The 338-nt window shown below is 27.5% G+C and overlaps 1 protein-coding gene across 1 annotated transcript in view; it reads left to right on the forward strand.

Moving 5' to 3' along the window:
• Positions 1-338, forward strand: part of LOC107622140 (isocitrate dehydrogenase [NAD] regulatory subunit 1, mitochondrial-like) — a 4,207-nt gene that overhangs the window by 1,890 nt on the left and 1,979 nt on the right. The gene's annotated exons all lie outside the window — the stretch shown is intronic.

The following is a 338-nucleotide window of genomic DNA, read 5'->3' on the forward strand; positions in this document are numbered from 1 at the left end:
TTAAAGCACAACTTAGCACAAAAAAAAAAAGGTTTGCTCACGCTTTTTTAAAGAGAAACATTTTAGAGAACATCTTTATCTCATTTTTTAGTTAGGCATCTCTATAGCATTTCTCTTTTTTAGTTAACTTGTAATGATAGTTAGCGAGAGCCTGGAGTCAATAAAATGGGCCAAACACAGAATAAGTTCATTTATTCATTTAAATTTTGGATTAAACGAATTTAATTCGATTAATCCAAAAAAAATCACAGATTAAATGAGTTAGTTCGTAAGTTAAATATCCAAAAAAAATAACAGATTAAACAAGTTAGTTCGTAAGTTAAATAGACAGCTGATAA

Source organism: Arachis ipaensis, chromosome B10, assembly GCF_000816755.2.
Source record: "Arachis ipaensis cultivar K30076 chromosome B10, Araip1.1, whole genome shotgun sequence".
NCBI classification, from domain to species: Eukaryota; Viridiplantae; Streptophyta; class Magnoliopsida; order Fabales; family Fabaceae; genus Arachis; species Arachis ipaensis.